A 14,592-nucleotide genomic window follows, 5' to 3' on the forward strand; every position below is an offset into this window, starting at 1 on the left:
AGATGCAAATGACCCAATGACGTAAAATTTCAAGGAGTAGAAAAAATTAAAATTCTCAAGATAACTAGCGGTGGGAAATTTACCAGAGCCAAACAACCTAGTTTTTGCCTATTTTACAAAAAGCGGACCTAAGAAATCACAAATACTTTTTGGAATTATCTCTCTCAGCATATGTGCATTTCCATTTTGGATGTTCAATTTTTTTTTACAAACTTGAGTTTTTCACTCTGCCAGTTTTCTCCTAAACAAAAAGATATGGCAAATATAGTTCACAACAAAATGAAAATTTTAGATGCAAAATGAAAACATGTATGCAAAAGAATTTGAAAACTATAAAAAATATGAGTGAAAAAAATTATTTTCACGCACTAAAAATGAACACCAAAGTTTTGTTATCCACGTAGGGGAACGTCCACTAGTGCAACCCCAGATTGCTTGGTGGAATTTTATAAGAAAGAGATTTCTAATTCATCCTAACATGTTTTAAATGTGGTGGATTTGCATGCCAGAAACATGTTGAAGATGCAAATGACCTAATGATCAGAAGATTTCAAGAAGTAGAAAAAATTAAAATCCTCAAGTAAACATGCGGAGAGATATTTACCGAAGCCAACAACCCACTTTTTGCCTATTTTACAAAAAGTGGACCTAAAAAATCACATATACTTTTTGGAATTATCACTCTCAGTATTTTTTTATTTTCATTTTGGATGTTCAATTTTTTTTTTCAAACTTAAGTTTTTCACTCTCTCAAATTTCTCGTAAAGAAAAAGATAAGGCAAATATATATCGCAACAAAATGAAAATTATAGAGTTTATGTATGACAAAAAATTTTAAAACTATAATAAATGTGAGTGAAGAAAATTACTTTCACGCACTAAAAATGAACAACAATGTTTTGTTATTCATGTTGGGGAAATTCCACTAGTACAACCCCATTTAGCCTGGTGGAATTTTATAAGAAAGAGATTTCTAATTAATCCTAACATGCTTTAAATGTGGTGGATATGTATGCCAAAAACATGTTGAAGATGCAAATGACCGAATGATCCAAAAATTTCATGAAGTAGAAAAATTTTAAATTCTCAAGTTAACTTGCAAAGGGATATTTACCGAAGCCAAACAATCCACTTTTTGCCTATTTTAAAAAAAGCGGACCTAAAAAATCATAGATACTTTTTGGGATTATCACTCTTAGCATTTTTTCATATCCATTTTGGATGTTCAATTTTTTTATTTCAAACTTGAGTTTTTCACTCTCCCAGTTTTCTCATAAACAAAAAGATAAGGCAAATATAGATCACAACAAAATGAAAGTTTTAGAGTTTTTGTATGCAAAAGAATTTGAAAACTATAATAAATGTGAGTGAAGAAAATTATTTTCATGCACTAAAAATGAACACCAAAGTTTTGTTATCCACGTTGGGGAAATTTCACTAGTACAACCCGAGATAGATTGGTGGAGTTTTATAAGATAGAGATTTCTAATTGATCCTAACATGCTTTAAATGTGGTGGATATGCATTCCAAAAACATGTTGAAGATGCAAATGACCTAATGATCCAAAATTTTCAAGGAGTAGAAAAAATTAAAATTCTCAAGTTATCGTGATATTCACCAGAGCCAAACAACCGACTTTTTGCCTATTTTACAAAAAGTGGACCTATAAAATCACATATACCTTTTGGAATTATCTCTCTCAACATTTGTGCCTTTCCATTTTGGATGTTCAATTTTTTTTTTCAAACTTGAGTTTTTCACTCTCCCAGTTGTCTCGTAAATAAAAAGATAAGGCAAATATAGATCACAACAAAATGAAAATTTTAGAGTTAATGTATACAAAATAAATTGAAAAATATAATAAATTTGAGTGAAGAAAATTATTTTCACGCACTAAAAATGAACACAAAAGTTTTGTTATCCACGTTGGGGAGATTCCACTAGTTCAACCCCAGATAGCATGGTGGAATTTTATAAGAGATATTTCTAATTTATCCTAACATGTTTTAAATGTGGTGGATATGCATGCCAGAAACATGTTGAAGATGCAAATGACCTAATGATCCAAAATTTTCAAGGACTAGAAAAAATTAAAATTCCCAAGTTAACGTGCGGAGGGATATTTACCAGAGTCGAACAACCCACTTTTTGCCGATTTTACAAAAAGCGAACCTAAAAAATCACAGATACTTTTTGGAGTTATCTCTCTCTGCATATGTGCATTTCCATTTTCGATGTTCAATTTTTTTTTCCAAACTTGAGTTTTTCACTCTTCTAGTTTTCTCGTAAACAAAAAGATAAGGCAAATATAGATCCCAACAAAATGAAAATTTTAGAGTTTATGTATGACAAATAATTTGAAAACTATAATAAATGTGAGTGAAGAAAATTATTTTCACGCACTAAAAATGAACACCAAAGTTTTGTTATCCACGTTGGGGAAAGTCCACTAGTACAACCCCAGATAGCTTGGTGGAATTTTATAAGAAAGCGATTTCTAATTGATCCTAACATGTTTTAAATGTGGTGGATATGTATGCCAGAAACATGTTGAAGATGCAAATGACCTAATGATCCAAAAATTTCAAGAAGTAGAAAAAATTAAAATTCTCTAGTTAACTTGCAAAGGGATATTTATTGGAGCAAATAATCCACTTTTTGCCTATTTTACAAAAAGCGGAACTAAAAAATCATAGATACTTTTTGGAATTATCACTCTCAGCATCTTTCCATTTCCATTGTGGATGTTCAATTTTTTTTTTTCAAACTTGAGTTTTTCTCTCTCCCAGTTTTCTCATAAACATAAAGATCAGGCAAATACAGATCACAACAAAATGAAAATTTTAGAGTTTATGTATGCAAAAGAATTTGAAAACTATAATAAATGTGAGTGAAGAAAATTATTTTCATGCACTAAAAATGAACACCACAGTTTTGTTATCCATGTTGGGGAAATTCCACTAGTACAACCCCAGATTGCTTGATGGAATTTTATAAGAAAGAGATTTCTAATTGATCCTAACATGTTTTAAATGTGGTGGATGTGCATGCCAAAAACATGTTGAAGATGCAAATGACCTAATGATCCAAAATTTTCAAGGACTAGAAAAAATTAAAATTCTCAAGTTAACGTGTGGTGGGATATTCACCAGAGCCAAACAACCCACTTTTTGCCTATTTTACAAAAAGAGGACTTAAAAAATTACCGATACTTTTTGGAATTATCTCTCTTAGAAATTATGCATTTCCCTTTTGGATGTTCAATTTTTTTTTTCAAACATGATTTTTACACTCTTCCAGTTTTCTCGTAAACAAAAAGGTAAGGCAAATATAGATCACAACAAAATGAAAATTTTAAAGTTTATGTAAGCAAAAGAATTTGGAAACCATAATAAATGTGAGTGAAGAAAATTATTGTCATACACTGAAAAAGAACACCAAAGTTTTGTTATCCACGTTGGTGAAATTCCACAAGTACAACCCCAGGTAGCTTGGTGGAATTTTATAAGAAAGAGATTTCTAATTGATACTAACATGTTTTAAATGTGGTGGATATGCATGCCAGAAACATGTTGAAGAAGCAAAAGACCTAATGATACAAAAATTTCAAAGAGTAGAAAAAATTAAAATTCTCAAGTTACCGTGCGGTGGGATATTTACTAGAGCCAAACTGCCCACTTTTTGCCTATTTTACAAAAATTGGACCTATAAAATTACAGATACTTTTTGGAATTATCTCTCTAAACATATGTGCATTTCCATTTTCGTTGTTCAATTTTTTTTTACAAACTTGACTTTTTCACTCTCCTAGTTTTCTCCTAAACAAAAAGTTAAGGCAAATATAGATCACAACAAAATGAAAATTTTAGAGTTTATGTATGCAAAAGAATTTGAAAACTATAATAAAAGTGAGTGAAGAAAATTATTTTCACACACTAAAGATGAACACCAAAGTTTTGTTATCCTCGTTGGGGAAATACCACTACTACAACCCCAGATAGCTTGGTGGAATTTTATAAGAAAGAGATTTCTTATTGATCCTAACATGTTTTAAATGTGGTGGATATGCTTGCCAAAAACATGTTGAAAATGCAAATGACCTAAATATCCAAAAATTTTGAGGTGTAGAAAAAATTAAAATTCTCAAGTTAACGTGCGGTGCGATATTTACTAGAGCCAAAAATACTCACTTTTTGCCTATTTTACTAAAAGCGTACCTTAAAAATCATAGATACTTTTTTAATTATCACTCTCAGCATATTTACATTTCCATTTTGGATGTTCAAATTTTTTTTTCAAACTTCAGTTTTTCCCTTTTCCAGTTATCTTGTAAACAAAAAGATAAGGCAAATATAGATCTGAAAAAAAATAAAATTTTAGAGTGTATGTATGCAAAAGAATTTGAAAACTATAGTAAATGTGAGTGAAGAAAATTATTTTCACGCACTAAAAAGGAACACCAAAGTTTTGTTATCCACGTTGGGGAAATTCCTCTAGTACAACCCCAGATAGCTTGTTGGAATTTTATAAGAAAGAGATTTCTAATTGATCCGAACATGTTTTAAATGTGGTGGATAAACATGTCAGAAACATCTTGAAGATGCAAATGAACTAATCATCCAAAAATTTGAAGAAGTAGAAAAAAATTAAAATTCTCATGTTAACTTGCGGTGGGGATATTTACCCGAGCCAAAGAACCTACTTTTTGCCTATTTTACAAAAAGCGGGCCTAAAAAATCATAGATACTTTTTGGAATTATCACTCTCAGCATATTTGCATTTCCATTTTGGATGTTCAATTTTTTCTTTTCAAACTTGAGTTTTTCACTCTCCTAGTTTTCTTGTAAACAAAAAGATAAGGCAAATATAGATCACAACAAAATGAAAATTTTAGAGTTTATGTAGGCATAAGATTTTGAAAACTATAATAAATGTGAGAGAAGAAAATTAATTTCATGCACTAAAAATGAACACCAAAGTTTTGTTATCCACGTTGGGGAAATTCCACTAGTACAACCCTAGATAACTTGGTGGAATTTGATATGAAAGAGATTTCTAATTGATACTAACATGTTTTAAATGTGGTGGATATCCATGCCAGAAACATGTTGAAGATGCAAATGACTTAATGATCATAAAATTTCAAGGAGTATAAAAAATTTAAATTCTCAAGTTAACGTGTGGTGGGATATTTACCAGAGCCAAACAACCAACCTTTTGACTATCTTACAAAAAGCGGACCTAAAAACTCACATATACTTTTTGGAGTTATCTCTCTCAGCATTTGTGCATATCCATTTTGGATGTTCAATTTTTTTTTTCAAACATGAGTTTTTCACTCTCCCTATAATCTCGTAAACAAAAAGAAAAGGCAAATATAGATCACAACAAAATGAAAATTTTAGAGTTTATGTATGCAAAGGAATTTGAAAACTATAATAAATGTGAGTGAAGAAAATTATTTTCAAGCACTAAAAATGAACACCTTAGTTTTGTTATCCACGTTGGGGAAATTCCACTAGTATAACCCCAGATAGCTTGGTGGAATTTTATAAGAAAGAGATTTCTAATTGATCCTAACATGTTTTAAATGTGGTGGATATGCATGCCAGAAACATGTTGAAGATGCAAATGTCCTAATGATCCAAAAATTTCAAGAAGTAGAAAAACTTAAAATTCTCAAGTTAACTTGCAAAGGGATATCTACTAGAGCCAAATAATCCATTATGTGCCTATTTTACAAAAAGCGGAACTAAAAAATCACAAATATTTTCTGAATTATCACTCTCAGCATCTTTGCATTTCCATTTTGGATGTTCAATTATTTTTTCACACTTGAGTTTTTCACTCTCCCTGTTTTCTCATAAACAAAAAGATAAGGCAAATTTAGATCACAACAAAATGAAAATTTTAGAGTTTATGTATGCAAAGGAATTTGAAAACTATAATAAATGTGGGTGAAGAAAATTATTTGCATGCACTAAAAATAAACACCAAAGTTTTGTTATCCACGTTGGGGAAATTCCACTAGTACAACCCCAGATAGCTTGGTGGAATTTTATAAGAAAGAGATTTCTAATTGATCCTAACATGTTTTAAATGTGGTGGATATGCTTGCCAAAAACATCTTGAAGATGCAAATGACCTAAAGATCCAAAAATTTCGAGGTGTAGAAAAAATTAAAATTCTCAAGTTAACGTGCGGTGGGATATTTACAAGAGCCAAAAAAACTGACTTTTTGACTATCTTACAAAACGTGGACCTAAAAATTCACAGATACTTTTTGGAATTATCTCTCTCAGCATTTGTCCATATTCATTTTGGATATTCAATTTTTTTTTTTAAACTTGAGTTTTACACTCTCCCAGTTTTCTCGAAAACAAAAAGGTAAGGCAAATATAGATCACAACAAAATGAAAATTTTAGATTTTATGTATGCAAAAGAATTTGAAAACCATAATAAATGTGAGTGAAGAAAATTATTTTCATACACTAAAAATGAACACCAAAGTTTTGTTATCCACGTTAGGGAAATTCCACTAGTACAACCCTAGACAGCTTGGTGGAATTTTATAAGAATGAGATTTCTAATTGATACTAACATGATCTAAATGTGGTGGATATGCATGCCAGAAACATGTTGAAGATGCAAATGACCCAATGATCCAAAAATTTCAAGGAGTAGAAAAAATTAAAATTTTGAAGTTAATGTTCGGTGGTATATTTACCAGAGCCAAACAACCCCCTTTTTGCCTATTTTAAAAAAAGCGGACCAAAAAAATCACAGTTACTTTTTGGAATTATCTCTCTCAGCATTTGTGAATTTCCATTCTAGATGTTCAATTATTTTTTTCAAACTTGAGTTTTTCACTCTCCCAGTTTTCTCGTTAACAAAAAGATAAGGCAAATATAGATCACAACAAAATGAAAATTTTAGAGTTTAAGTATGGAAAATATTTTGAAAACAATAATAAATGTGAGTGAAGAAAATTAATTTCATGCACTAAAAATGAACACCAAAGTTTTGTTATCCACGTTGGGGAAATTCCACTAGTACAACCCTAGATAGCTTGGTGGAATTTTATATGCAAGAGATTTCTAATTGATACTAACATGTTTTAAATGTGGTGGATATGCATGCCAGAAACATGTTGAAGATGCAAATGACCCAATGATCCAAAACTTTCAAGGAGTAGAAAAAATTAAAATTCTGAAGTTAACGTGCGGTGGGATATTTACCAAAGCCAAACAACCCCTTTTGGCCGATTTTACAAAAAGCCCCCCTAAAAAATAACAGTTACTTTGTGGAATTATCTCTCTCAACATTTGTGATTTTCCATTTCTGATGTTCAATTATTTTTTTCAAACTTGAGTTTTTCACTCTCCCAGTTTTCTCGTAAACAAAAAATAAGGCAAATATAGATCACAACAAAATGAAAATTTTAGAGTTTATGTATGCAAAAGATTTTGAAATCTATTATAAATGTGAGTGAAGAAAATTAATTTCATGTACTAAAAATGAACACCAATGTTTTGTTATCCATGTTGGGGAAATTCCACTAGTACACAACCCTAGATAGCTAGGTGGAATTTTATATGAAAGAGATTTCTAATTGATACTAACATATTTTAAATGTGGTGGATATCTATGCCAGAAACATGTTGAAGATGCAAATGACCTAATGATCATAAAATTTCAAGGAGTATAAAAAATTTAAATTCTCAAGTTAATGTGCGGTGGGATATTTACCAGAGTCAAACAACCCACTTTTTGACTATCTTACAAAAAGCGGACCTAAAAAATCACAGATACTTTTTGGAATTATCTCTCTCAGCATTTGTACATATCCATTTTGGATGTTAAATTTTTTTTTACAAACTTGAGTTTTTCACTCTCCCTGTCATGTAGTTAACAAAAAGATAAGGCAAATAAAGATCACAACCAAATGAAAATTTTAGAATTTATGTATGCAAAACAATTTCTAAACAATAATAAATGTGAGTGAAGAAAATTATTTTCGCGCACTTAAAATGAACACCAAAGTTTTGTTATCCACGTTGGGTAAATTCCTCTAGTTCATCCCCAGATAGCTTGGTGGAATTTTATAAGAAAGAGATTGCTAATTGATCCTAACATGTATTAAATGTGGTGCATATGTATGCCAGAAAAATGTTGAAGCTGCAAATGACCTAATGATCCAAAAATTTCAAGGAGTAGAAAAAATTAAAATTCTCAAGTTAACGTGCGGTGGGATATTTTTAGGAGAGAAAAAAACCCATTTTTTGCCTACTTTACAAAATGTGGACCTAAAAAATCACAGATACTTTTTGGAATTATCTCTCTCAGCATATGTGCATTTCAATTTTGGATGTTCAATTTTTTTTTTACAAACCTGAGTTTTACACTCTCCCAGTTTTCTCGTAAACAAAAAGGTAAGGCAAATAAAGAACACAACAAAACTAAAATTTTAGAGTTATGTAGGCAAAAGAATTTGAAAACCGTAATAAATGTGAGTGAAGAAAATTATTTTCATACACTAAAAATGAACACGAAAGTTTTGTTATCCACGTTGGGGAAATTCTACTAGTACAACCCCAGATAGCTTGGTGGAATTTTATAAGAAAGAGATTTCTAATTATTCCTAACATGTTTTAAATGTGGTGGATATGCATGCCAGAAACATGTAGACGATGCAAATAACCTAATGATCCAAAAATTTCAAGGAGTTGAAAAAATACAATTCTCAAGTTAACGTGCGGTGGGATATTTGCCAGAGCCAAACAACCCACTTTTTGCCTATTTAACAAAAAGTGGACCTAAAAAATCATAGATGCTTTTTGGTATTTTCTCTCTCAGCATTTGTGCATTTCCATTTTGGATGTTCAATTTTTTTTGTAAACATGAGTTTTTCTCTCTCCTAGTTATCACGTAAACAAAAAGATAAAGCAAATATAGATCACAAAAAAATGAAAATTTTAAAGTTTATGTATGCAAAAGAATTTGAAAACTATAATAAATGTGAGTGAAGAAATTTATTTTCACGCACTAAAAATGAACACAAAAGTTTTGTTATTCACGTTGGGGAAATTTCTCTAGTTCAACCCGAGATAGCTTGGTGTAATTTTATAAGAATGAGATTGATAATTGATCCGAACATGTATTAAATGTGGTGGATATGCATGCCAGAAACATGTTGAAGCCACAAATGACCTAATGATCCAAAAATTTCTAGGAGTAGAAAAAATTAAAAATTTCAAGTTAACGTGCGGTGGGATATTTTCGAAAGCCAACAACCCACTTTTTGCCTATTTAACAAAAAGCGGACCTAAAAAATGACAGATACTATTTGGAACTATCTCTCTCAGCATATGTGCATTTCCATTTTGGATGTTCAATTTTTTTTTTCAAACTTGAGTTTTTCACTCTCCCAGTTTTCTCGTAATAAAAAAGATAAGGCAAATATAGATCACAACAAAATGAAAATTTTAGAGTTTATGTATGCAAAAAAATTTGAAAACTATAATAAATGTGAGTGAAGAAAATTATTTGCACAAACTTAAAATGAACACCAACGTTCTGTTATCCACGTTGGGGAAATTCCCCAAGTACAACCCCAGATAGCTTGGTGGAATTTTATAAAAAAGAGATTTCTAATTGATCCTAACAGGTTTTAAACGTGGTGGATATGCATGCCAGAAACATGTTCAAGATGCAAATGACCTAATGATCCAAAAATTTCAAGGAGTAGAAAAAATTAAAATTTTCAATTTAAAGTGCAGTGGGAAATTTACTAGAGCCAAACAACCCTCTTTTTGCCTATTTTACAAAAAGCAAACCTATAAAATCACAGATTCTTTTTGGAATTATCTCTCTGAGCATTTGTGCATTTCCATTTTGGATGTTTAATTTTATTTTTTAAACTTGAGTTTTTCACTCTCCCAGTTTTCTTGTAAACAAAAAGATAAGGCAAATATGGATCACGACATAATGAAAATTTAAGAGTTGATGTGCACAAAATAATTTGAAAACTATAATAAATGTGAGTGAAGAAAATTATTTTCAAACACTAAAAATGAACACCAAAGTTTTGTTATCCACGTTGGGGAAATTCCACTAGTACAACCCCAGATAGCTTGGTGGAATTTTATAAGAAAAAGATTTTTAATTGATCGTAACATGTTTTAAATTTGGTGGATATACATGAAAGAAACATGTTCAAGATGCAAATGACCTAATGATCCAAAAATTTCAAGGAGTTGAAAAATTAAAATTCTCAAGTTAACGTGCAGTGGGTTATTTACCAGAGCCAAACTATCCACTTTTTGCCTATTTTACAAAAGCGTACCTAAAAAGTCACAGATACTTTTTGGAATTATCTCTCCCAGCATTTGTGCATTTCCATTTTGGATATCAATTTTTTTTTTCAAACTTGAGTTTTTCACTCTCCCAATTTTCTCGTAAACAAAAAGATAAGGCAAATATAGATCACAACAAAATGAAAATTTTGGAGTTTATGTATGCAAAAGAATTTGAAAACTATAATAAATGTGAGTGAAGAAAATTATATTCACAAACTTAAAATGAACACCTACGTTCTGTTATCCACGTTGGGGAAATTCCACTAGTACAACCCCAGATAGCTTGGTGGAATTTTATAAAAAAGAGATTTCTAATTGATCAAAACATGTTTTAAATGTGGTGGATATGCATGCCAGAAACATGTAAAAGATGCAACTGACCTAATGATCCAAAACTTTCGAGGAGTACAAAAAATTAAAATTCTCAAGTTAACGTGCGGTGGGATATTTACTAGAGCCAAACAACTCACTTTTTTCCTATTTTACAAAAAGCGGACCTAAAAAATCACAGATACTTTTTGGAATTATCTCTCTCAGCATTTGACCATTTCCATTTTGGATGTTCATTTTTTTTTAAAAAGTTGAGTTTTTCACTCTCCCAGTTTTCTTGTAAACATAAAGATAAGGCAATCATAGATCACAACAAAATGAAAATTTAAGAGTTGATGTAAGCAAAATAATTTGAAAACTATAATAAATGTGAGTGAAGAAAATTATTTTCACGCACTAAAAATGAACACCAAAGTTTTGTTATCCACATTGGGGAAATTCCACTACTACAACCCTAGATAGCTTGGTGGAATTTTAGAAGAAAAAGATTTCTAATTGATCCTAACATGTTTTAAATGTGGTGGATATGCATGCCAGAAAAATGTTGAAGATGCAAATAACCTAATGATCCAAAAATTTCAAGGAGTAGAAAAAGTTAAAATTCTCAAGTTAACGTGCTGTGGGATATTTACCAGAGCCAAACATCCCACTATTTGCCTATTTTACAAAAGCGGACCTAAAATATCACAAATACTTTTTGGAATTGCCTCTCTCAGCATTTTTGTATTTCCATTTTGGATGTTAGATTTTTTTTTCAACTTGAGTTTTTCACTCTCGCAGTTTTCTCGTAAACCAAAAGATAAGGCCAATGAAAATCACAACAAAATTAAAATGTTAGAGTTTATGTATGCAAATGAATTTGAAAACTATAATAAATGTGAGTGAAGAAAAAAAATTTCACGCACTAAAATGAACACAAAAGTTTATTATCCACGTTGGGGAAATTTCACTAGTACAACCCCAGATAGCTTAGTGGAATTTTATAAGATAGAGATTTCTAATTGATCCTAACATGTTTTAAAGGTGGTGGATATGCTTGCCAGAAACAAGTTGAAGATGCGAATGACCTATTGATCCAAAAATTTTGAGGAGTAGAAAAAATTAAAATTCTCAAGTTAACTTGCGGTGGGATATTTACTAGAGCCAAACAACCAAATTCTTTCCTTGATCCAAAAATTTCAAGAAGTAGGAAAAATTAAAGATCTCAAGTTAACGTGCGGTGGGAAATTTACCAGAGCAAAACAACCCACTTTTTGCCTATTTAACGAAAAGCGGACCTATAAAATCACTGATACTTTTTGGAATTATAACTCTCAGCATTTGTGCATTTCCATTTTAGATGTTCAATTTTTTTTTTTTTCAAACTTGAGTCTTTCACTCTCCCAGTTATCTCGTCAACAAAAAGATAAGGCAAATATAGATCAATAGAAAATGAAAATTTTAGAGTTTATGTATGCAAAAGAATTTGATAAATATAATAAATGTGAGTGAAGAAAATTATTTTCACGCAATAAAAATGAACACCAAAGTTTTGTTATCCACGTTGGGGAAATTCCACTAGTACAACCCCAAATAGCTAGGTGGAATTTTATAAGAAAGAGATTGCTAATTGATCCTAACATGTATTAAATGTGGTGGCTATGCATGCCAGAAGCATGTAGAAGATGCAAACGACCTAATGACGTAAAATTTCAAGGAGTAGAAAAAATTAAAGTTCTCAAGATAACGAGCGGTGGGAAATTTACCAAAGCCAAACAACCCAATTTTTGCCTATTTTACAAAAAGCGGACCTAAGAAATCACAAATACTTTTTGGAATTATCTCTCTCAACATATGTACATTTCCATTTTGGATGTTCAATTTTTTTTTTACAAACTTGAGTTTTTCACACTGCCAGTTTTCTCCTAAACAAAAAGATATGGCAAATATAGTTCACAACAAAATGAAAATTTTAGATGCAAAATGAAAACATGTATGCAAAAGAATTTGAAAACTATAATAAATATGAGTGAAGAAAATTATTTTCACGCACTAAAAATGAACACCAAAGTTTTGTTATCCACGTAGGGGAACGTCCACTAGTGCAACCCCAGATTACTTGGTGGAATTTTATAAGAAAGAGGCTTCTAATTCATCTTAACATGTTTTAAATGAGGTGGATTTGCATGCCAGAAACATGTTGAAGATGCAAATGACCTAATGATCCAAAAATTTCAAGAAGTACAAAAAATTAAAATTCTCAAGTAAACATGCGGTGAGATATTTACCGAAGCCAAACAACCCACTTTTAACCTATTTTACAAAAAGTGGACCTAAAAAATCACATATACTTTTTGGAATTATCACTCTCAGTAGTTTTTTATTTCCATTTTGGATGTTCAATTTTCTTTTTTCAAACTTAAGTTTTTCACTCTCTCAGTTTTCTCGTAAACAAAAAGATAAGGCAAATATAGATCGCAACAAAATGAAAAATATAGAGTTTATGTATGACAAAGAATTTGAAAACTATAATAAATGGAGTGAAGAAAATTACTTTCAAGCACTAAAAATGAACACCAAAATTTTGTTATTCATATTGGGGAAATTCCACTAGTACAACCCCATATAGCCTGGTGGAATTTTATAAGAAAGAGATTTCTAATTAATCCTAACATGCTTTAAATGTGGTGGATATGTATGCCAGAAACATGTTGAAGATGCAAATGACCTAATGATCCAAAATTTTCAAGAAGTAGAAAAATATAAAATTCTCAAGTTAACTTGCAAAGGGAAATTTACACATGCCAAACAATCCACTTTTTGCCAATTTTAAAAAAAGCGGACCCAAAAAATCATAGATACTTTTAGGAATTATCTCTCTCAGTATTTTTTCATTTCCATTTTGGATGTTCAATTTTTTTTTAAAACTTGAGTTTTTCACACTCCCAGTTTTCTCATAAACAAAAAGATAAGGCAAATATAGATCACAACAAAATGAAAATTTTAGAGTTTTTGTATGCAAAAGAACTTGAAAACTATAATAAATGTGAGTGAAGAAAATTATTTTCATGCACTAAAAATGAACACCAAAGTTTTGTTATCCACGTTGGGGAAATTCCACTAGTACAACCCTAGATAGCTTGGTGGAATTTTATAATATAGAGATTTCTAATTGATCCTAACATGTTTTAAATGTGGTGGATATGCATTCCAGAAACATGTTGAAGATGCAAATGACCTAATGATCCAAAATTTTCAAGGAGTAGAAAAAAATAAAATTTTCAAGTTAATGTGCGATGGGATATTCACTAGAGCCAAACAACCCTCTTTTTGCCTATTTGACAAAAAGCGGACCTATAAAATCACATATACTTTTTGGAATTATCTCTCACAACATTTGTCCATTTCCATTTTGGATGTTCAATTTTTTTTTTCATACTTGAGTTTTTCACTCTCCCAGTTGTCTCGTAAATAAAAAGATAAGGCAAATATAGATCACAACAAAATGAAAATTTTAGAGTTAATGTATGCAAAATAAATTGAAAACTATAATTAATTTGAGTGAAGAAAATTATTTTCATGCACTAAAAATGAACACAAAAGTTTTGTTATCCACGTTGGGGAAATTCCACAAGTTCAACCCCAGATAGCATGGTGGAATTTATAAGACAGATATTTCTAATTTATCCTAACATGTTTTAAATATGGTGGATATGCAGGCTAGAAACATGTTGAAGATGCAAATGACCTAATGATCCAAAATTTTCAAGGACTAGAAAAAATTAAAATTCTCAAGTTAACGTGCGGAGAGATATTTACTTGAGTCGAACAACCCACTTTTTTTCGATTTTACAAAAAGGGAACCTAAAAAATCACAGATACTTTTTGGAATTATCTCTCTCAGCATATGTGCATTACCATTT

This window comes from Aristolochia californica, unplaced genomic scaffold (assembly GCF_029961685.1).
Source record: "Aristolochia californica isolate CCGP_79_NKW_82.1479 unplaced genomic scaffold, dmAriCali1.0.hap1 SCAF_14, whole genome shotgun sequence".
Classification (NCBI taxonomy): Eukaryota; Viridiplantae; Streptophyta; class Magnoliopsida; order Piperales; family Aristolochiaceae; genus Aristolochia; species Aristolochia californica.